Raw genomic sequence first — 8,391 nt, forward strand, 5'->3', positions numbered from 1 at the left:
TCATCTGTGGTGTATGTATCCTACTCTGTAAATTTATATCTTACTCTTGCTCTATAATCCTGTCTTTCTTTCCTCAATAAACCTCATTTTTATGCTTGCCTTACTTTAGTGTGTCTGGTCATTCTTTGGCCATGAGCACATCAAGAACCGACATTTCAGACCCAAAACCCAAAGTTTCACTAATATGATGATTCTCCACAGGAATTCTTATGCTTTCTCCTGCCACTAGTATCAACCTGAATAGTTCTAGAATCCAACGTAGTCTGTACTTGCCCAACGTAGTCTGTACTTGCCCTTCCTCTCTTAAACTTGATTAGGATGGTTAACAGTTCTTACTCAAGCATTTCCTATTAGGGTTCACTTTCAGCATTCTTTTTCTTTTGTTCTAGGGCATTTTCTCAGTGTGGTTGCATTGCTCATAATTTCATGTGTCCTGAATGCTAGTCTTGGCTGAGATTCCAGGAACAAACACAGAGGTGAGTCAAGACTGACTTGATTGACCTGTAGATTAAAGAGTGGCGAGAAAAGCAAAATCTGAAAATCAGCATGGAGTGATGGAACCAGAGTCAAGACCCAAGGGCATAATGCAAGTGAAGCAGCGGTGTGAAGACAGAGAGGCAGAGACCTGGTGCAAAACACTGACACAGAAAGCAAAGTAAGTGGCTTTAGAATGAAGGGAAGAAAGTTGTGTCTTGACTCTCTGCAATACTATAGGAAGCTACTAAATGTACTAAGCAATTTAGACAAAAGGGGAAGCTGGGTCAAACAACAAATCCTGTCTCTTGCCTGTCGGTGGATCTTATGCTGGAGGGCCTGGGATAGGGCCATGTGGCTTCTGGCAGAAGTCCTTCCTGAGACAGTGTGTGTAGCTCAGGTTGGCTGGCAGTGTTGCCTGAATCTCATTGATCACAGATAGGAAGGAATGTGCTCATTTCCATTTATTTTGGCAATTGCTGAGGTTGTTTTTCTCTTCTGGATGATTCCACAGGTATTTTAATTAAAAAAGGGAAAGGAATCTCAGAAGTTTCAATTCACTCTACCATTTTCTCTCAATTCCCAAATTTTACTCAATGATGCATATCTTTGTAAGTCACAGAAGAAATATGAAGAGAAAACAGAAGTTCCAATTGCTGTGTATAATATTCTACAAATATACTTCCCCCACACCCACTCCCAGAACATACTAGAATTAATTTTAGACATCTAGCATTCACAGATCTAGACTGTTTGCGTAAGACGGCTAACAGAAGTATTCGTTGCCCATGCTTATGTGATATGGAGACATGCCCAAGAGGAAGTAAAATGAAATTACTAGATCACTTTGGACTTTCCAAAGCCTTGAGATAATAATCTCTATGATAGACAACTGAAAAGTTTTCATATTAAATTTCTAGCTTTGGTGCCATTTGAAGATTTGCCGTTTAAATGAAACATATATTTTCAGGGAAGAAGTATTAAGATAAGAGTCAAGGAAGCTTTCAACAGAATGTGCTTTACTGGGCCAGAAAAATTGCCGTCTAGCTCCACCCTCAATCAGTAAAGGAGATAACCTCAAGGAGTTGTAACAAACACAAACAGAATGTTGAACCACAGCACCTCTTGGACTTCAGAAATGAGCCTTCCAAAGTAAGTGCATGTTTTCATTCCAGAGTGCCCCAGTTAAGTTCTATTTTACGCTAAATTTTAAAAACACATCAACAGAGTTGGTACATGGCATGCAATAGATAGCCACTGAATACAAACAAAAATAAGTCACAGGCCAATGAGAAATTAGATTAGGAATTTCATAGTTAGTATACATCAACTGATCTTTCCAAAAGTGGGGGAATGATTCCTTCATTTCATTCATAAATCTTGGCTTCAGAACTTGCTTCCGCTTAAGGACTATTTTCCCTGGCACTCATTTATCGATCCAGCCATCCATCTATCCAGCCTTCCAATGTCTTTCGAGTATTTAGTATGTGCCAGTTCTTCTGTGTGAGGCTTGGGATACAATAAAGAGTAAGGATAAGGCAGACTCTTTTCTTGACCTTGTCTTGTGAAATTTAGCTGCCTTTGCCTCCCCGGACTCAACCTCTTTCCCTCAACTCAGGGAGTTCGCTGAGTCCTGCCTGGGTTCTCCTTCCCTGTACTGATCATTGTAAACCCTCAAGACAGAAGACTGGTACTCACAGGGCTCAAGGCTCACCTGTTTGATTTTGCGCTCTCAAGGATCACTGTCCTTATTATCTGACATCCAATATCTCAAGAAAAACGCATCGCTTTATATATTTTGTCAGCTTTATTTTGGTTGTTTTAGCCAGGAAGCAGATGTCTACTGTTGAGTCTCCAGACTTCTTATTGTAGACTTCTACAGAAGTCCTTTGTCATATGGGTAATTTGCAAATATTTTCTCACAGATTATGGTTCATCTTTTCATTCTCTTAATTCTTTATTTTGTAGAGAAAAAGTTTTAATTTTGTTGTTTAACTTAGTGTCATGTCCAAGAACTCTTTTCCTAACCCCATGTTGGATAGGTTTTCTCCTAAGCATTTGCTACTTTTTAAACTATTGTTCATTTCATTCCATTTCAGTTGTGTGCGTGGGGAAAATTTATTTCTTGTTACTGAGTTACGTAGCATCTATCTCAAACCATGCATTCATTCTGGGCTATATTCCTTAGGGATTTTTGACACACCTGTAATTATCTAAGTCTCCACTGGATGTCAATACTGCTCAAGGAAAAGCAGTTCAGACATCATATTGGGTGCACAAAATAATCCATGCTTTAGAGAAGTGTTAAGGTGGAACAGTTAGAAAGGAGGCTAGAAAAAGTGAAATACTCAAGCAGGACTATATCCCCTTTGTCTCCCCTAATAAATGTCAGGCAGAGTGGTGGCACACAGTATCGGAATTCATAGCAATGTTGAACCTCAACGTTGAAAGACTGAATTCTATTTTTTCCACTCTGGATCGTTAGTTGCTGACATATGCAAAAATGAGAACACATTTTTGGTTGAATTATTTAGCTAATTCTCACAAGGTATTTTTTGAACTAGAATTACAAGTTCAGTCATTATTTCATTTCTTTTATTCACTTTCCAAACACTTACAAATTTCAGCAGTGATCAGGTGGAAAAGAATAACTTTGATGAGAAAAATACCTGGACCATTTTGGTCCATGTCCAACGATAACACTAAACTCAGCCACATAAAACAGGGCCCAAAAAGTAAAGTGACCTTTGACCAAATTTCTGAGCAGGTTTCGTTTTTTAGGCAGGGCTATACAAAATTTAAATTTGAGGCTTAAAATCTTTAAGAATCAGATTCTGGATATATTTTATGGTTTTATCATTCTGAATTAGATAATTATACCTTCTATCATTGCTATTTTTTAAATAAAATCATGTCTTTCTATTACTATAAGATGACTAATTTTGAAAATTGGAAAGAATAAATGTGTGATATTTTGACTATATATCCTGCAGGTGGGAAACAGGAATACGGGACTAACATACACAGGTTTGTGTGGGGCTGACTCACTCAGGTTCTTTCCAGAGTAAGGAAATATCTCAGGCCATATTTTATGAAATATCTTTAATGTGCTATATGAATGTAGTCAACAAGGCTGTCAGTTAACAGAACATAAAAGTGAATTTATGCTTTTCATTACCTGACTAGCATTGTGCTAGCATGACTAGCATGAATATTAAAATACTGAATAAACAATCATATTTAAAGTAGATGAGAGTTTTGAGTGGACAATTTTAAAATGTTCCAACATTTGGAAAAAGATACCCAAAATACAGTTTAAGATATGGGGATAATCTGGTCAATCAGAATTATCTCTTAGAAGATGTTATTTTAATCAATGTTTTGTGTTCAGGTATTGGTGATAGAGAAAATCAAAGGATTTAACTCTTTCTAAGGATGGTGAGTTGTCTTCTATGACCTGTTTCCTGTGGAGCTTAAAATCTTGTGTAGCTACATATCCAACAAGCCTAATTTTTGAATTGTAGTAAGGGGACTGCTCTACAAATGTATGTCACTAACATTCTATGATTCTTGTATTTGGCTATGTATGGTTTACTGCATTCAGCTTTAATATTTCATACAGTGACAAGATTTTATGCTAGCATGCATAATTTGGGGCCTATTTTTCCACAATGTACATGTCAGATTGTTGTAATCATATATATGCTATGGCAACAGCCTGAAAACTTTGCACTATTATTCATTACCTGGGTCAATAAGGTTTGTAAGTAATGCAAAAATTAACATTTTTATTTATCAAATTTTTTATGTCAAATCTAGATTGTTTGCTTGTAACTCATGGATTGGACTTTCCTATAGGCTGCAGGCATAAAATACAAAAATTTATGAAGGTGTAAATCATACTTCATCATAGCTGAAAGCTTTGTTCCAGACATAGTATTGGCATAAAACTAAAAATACTGGATTGAATTTCCATAAGTTCAGAGCCATGATTTTCATATCCTTTATTTTAATGCCAAATATATCACTAGTGTTTTATTTTTCTGTTTTCTTTTTTATTGTGTTATGATACCATCTTTTAAATTTCCTACTAAGCTATTCTCTGACTTGTCTCTATCAAACCAGAGGAATTTCAAATCTGGAAGACTGCTTAAAATACTTAAAGGTGAAATACAACCATTCTACAAAAATGGAATATTGGATGTATTACATTAGAATAAAACAAAACAATTAAAACAGATTCTTAGACAGGAATCATTGGTTCCAGTGTTTCAGTTTAAATCTGTGCCTCAGGCCAGGGGAGGTGGCTCACGCCTGCAATCCTTGCACTCTGGGAGGCCGAGAGAGGAGGATCGCTCAAGGTCAGGAGTTTGAAACCAGCCTGAGCAAGAGCGAGACCCCCATCTCTAATAAAAATAAAAAGAAATTAATTGGCCAACTAAAAATATATAGAAAAAATTATCCAGGCATGGTGGCACATGCCTGTAGTCCCAGCTACTCAGGAGGCTGAGGCAGAAGGATTGCTTGAGTCCAGGAGTTTGAGGTTGCTGTGAGCTAGGGTGATGCCACGGCACTCTAGCCCAGGCAACAGAGTGAGACTCTGTCTCAAAAATAAATAAATCTGTGCCTTATAAGATAGTAATTTTTCTATTTTTCAAATTAATTAAGCCAAGTTTTAACTTGGTGTGGTGTAATAAATCCTTCCTATATTTTTCATTTGTTCAGACTATAAATGATCTTTGGATTATTTAGATTAATGCTTTTGTGTTTTATAGTAAAAAATTGTTCTTAGAGAGGAAATGAACAGTGGGGAGACAACATATCTCTCAATAAAAATAATTAAATGAACAAAGAAAATAAAATAGATAATTGAAAAACAGACATTTCTCAAGTATTACCAGCTGCTCAAGATTAACTTCGCATAAATTTGCTCAGTGGTGAGGTTTTGTTAGATGACTCAAAAATATGAATTTAGGAATAACTCTCATCATCAAAATCCTTTGAGTAGAGGGTTTAAGACAAATTTTTCTTTTTTTTTAAGTTTCAATAGCTTTGATAAACTAGGAAGTCTAGAATGTGGGATTCCAAGGCCTCAGGGCTCCAATGGTCACTTAACAGAATAGCTGAGTCACTAAACTGTTCCTATTGTGATGTGAGCCCACAGTGGGTATTCAACAAATCAGCCATGTTTACCAAATGAATGAACTCATGCATGCAGTGCATTAATATGTGGCACATCTAGGGGCTCTTCCCGGTTAGCAACGTTGCAAATTTGATAGTAAATCATGAAAATGAAGCAGCAATCAAAGTGCCAAAGGTAGAGTTTGCAGCATCTTTATCTTCATAGTAGTATTTTATGCCAAACAAAAGAATGTAGGGTCATAATCTTGTATGCTCATTTTCCAAAATCCAAAAAGCCCCCAAAAAACTGAAAGCCTTTTCTCTAACTTATTTGAAGGTAAAACCAGACCTAACCTGAAAGAGGCTATTTATATTGCTTATTCATCCTACTTAGTGTAAATATTCATATATTCTGCTACAGAAACACTAGCATGTTTGATAATGGAGTCTTGCTTCAGACTCTGGTAGAGGGATTATAGAAAACGTAATATATGCACTTTAATGCCTTTTAAAAATACATGGAATTACAAGCTCAAAAGCACTTTTGGCCCCACAGCTTGAGATAGGGCTTGTGACCGTGCATATAGTTTGTAAATTATTGGGATGTTTTCTGCTTGCTTGCCTGTTTATCAAGCATTCTCTCCTTTCTGAGGTTCAACTCATAACAACTTCCTTGCACAGGAGCAAGAGGGAGAATGAGGGTGCTCTTCTTGGGGGTGAATGCCTCCCTTTCTGCTCCTTGCCTGCAAAGATTATCCTGTGAGTCATTCACCTCTCATCAGCCATCAACCCTCACCATGACTTGGGCCTCTGGGAGTTGGTGCTCAGTTAATATGGGAAAGCCCTAGTGCTATGCCCAGCCTAGGGTACCGCTCAACATGTCACACCATGGTATGATCACACATGCTGAGTATCATTGTGTGGTTTGAGCATAGTTTCCTTCATGGAGGTGTATGAGGATAGCAATTATCATTTGGGCTTTATTAGTTTCAAGTGTTAACTATCTGGAGATCCAAGGAGGAGAATACAGCTATTCATTCATCCTTGACCAAAAATTGTCCTCCTATATCACTGAAGAAAGGTTATCTGGATAAATTAAACTTTTCTATGAAAATAAGATCTGATATATCTATACTATCAAGGAAAAATCTCAAACCTGAATGCCTTCACATCTGTTTTTAAGTTATTGACCTAATTGGCCCAGTTAGGGACTTAATCAGGACAGGGGAGGAATAAAACTAAAATTAGTTCATTCTGTTTCTCATTAGTAGTTCTGACTATAGAATGTGTAGGGAGCATTAGGGAGTCTTTAATGCCTTAAATGCCTTAAGTGTAATCACTTTGCCTTATTAATAGAGTGGAATTGAGACTTGGTGACCCAGAGAACAAGTATTCAAAACCTACTGTGATAACCAGGACATAGGAAGAATGGAGTTTGTTGATTTGCATTTCTTATTTCCTCTTGACTCTGGATTTTGGAAAGTCTAGAGAAAACATTAGTCCTATCTGGTTCCTCTGATAACATCTCTTCCTCCAACACCCCATCAGAGTCATCTGCGACTTAGAGAATGTGACATTGGAGTAGTGTCTTAAAAGATGAATAAAAGTTGGAGTGGGCAGAGAGTTGGGAAGGTGTATGGTTAGAGAAATAAGCAGGACAAAAAAGACATTAGGGTTGGGTACCAATTGGCTAAGGGCAGTCTTGATTTTATCCTATTGTCTTAGTCTGTTCAGGCTGTCAGAACAAAATACCATAGACTGGGTGGCTTGAACACAGAAATTCATTTTCTCACAGATCTGGAGACTGGAAGTTCAAGTTCAAGGTCCCAGCAGAGTTGGAGTCTGGTGAGGGCTCTCTCTATAGATTGCAAACAGCCACTCACTCACTGTGCCCTCAAATGATGGAGAAAGAACTCTGGTGTTTCTTTCTTTAGAAGGTCAACAACCCTATCAGATTAAAACCTCATCTATAGGACCTCATTTAACCTTCATCACCTCCTCACAGGTTCTATCTCCAAGTGAGGCATACATGTAAATGGATGTCAGAATTTCTCTACTTTCTGTCTTATAAAAACTAGGACTGTACCCCACCTTCCTTGACTCTTATTTTTTATTTCCTGACTTTAATTTTCTCTCTTATTAGAGTTCTTTCCAAAACCTTGGACTGTTTGGCTGATACCCAATACCCCAACAAGTCCTTCTCAGTAAGTCACTTCTGGAAGTTTAGGTTCTGTCCTTGAACTGCCAATCCCAATTCAAAATGTATTGGGACTCTATTATACCCTGCCTAATTTCATTTTTAAAATGCTGCTATACCTTCCCCATTACATTCTTTTCTGTTGGTCCTACCATTTGCCTGTATCACTTTTGGCCTTGCTAAACCATTTGGCCTTTGTACATTCTACTCTATGGCTGCTCCCACAAGAGCAAGTCTACTGCCAAGTTAGTTTCCTCCAATATACGTCCTGTCCATTCTCAGCTTTCCCCCAACTGGCCTTTGTTTCTGGAATGTTGGCTGGTCTTTTCTCCCCAATTGTTCTTTGTGTTGGAACTTTCTAACTCGGGCAGCTGGATAAATGAAGAATCAATTTAGACAACCAACCCTCCCCCTCTTTTGCCTTGCGTAGTTTGTTACCTCAGCATTCTTTTTTTCAATGCTTCTATGTTATAGTAAATATTTGTTCTTTCAAAAAGCAATGCAATTTATATAACCTTCAAGTTCATATTGGCATACAGATATAAAAGTTTCTTCTAAATATGAAAAGCCTAAACTCAATGTATGGCCTTATAAGGTTC

This window comes from Microcebus murinus, chromosome 10 (assembly GCF_040939455.1).
Source record: "Microcebus murinus isolate Inina chromosome 10, M.murinus_Inina_mat1.0, whole genome shotgun sequence".
Lineage (NCBI taxonomy): Eukaryota > Metazoa > Chordata > Mammalia > Primates > Cheirogaleidae > Microcebus > Microcebus murinus.